Raw genomic sequence first — 330 nt, forward strand, 5'->3', positions numbered from 1 at the left:
ACTATGTGGCCCAGGCTAGTCTCGAACTTCTGGCTTCAAGTCATCCTCCCGCCTTGGCCTCCCAAAGTTCTGGGATTACAGGCATGAGCTACTGTGCCTGGCATTAATTCTATATTTATATTAGGAATTGGTGTATAATTTTGCAGGCTGGGGGGTGATCAGACATATCATACTTTGGTATCAGAATTGTATTTACTACATAAAGCAGATTAGATAATTATCCTTTATTGAGTTTTAATATTTATTTAATTTTACATCCATTAACTTGAGAACAGAGTACATAGAAGAAAACTATTCCTTGAGAGTTTGAAATAACTATCCATTAAAGTG

This window comes from Mandrillus leucophaeus, unplaced genomic scaffold (assembly GCF_000951045.1).
Source record: "Mandrillus leucophaeus isolate KB7577 unplaced genomic scaffold, Mleu.le_1.0 Scaffold126, whole genome shotgun sequence".
Classification (NCBI taxonomy): Eukaryota; Metazoa; Chordata; class Mammalia; order Primates; family Cercopithecidae; genus Mandrillus; species Mandrillus leucophaeus.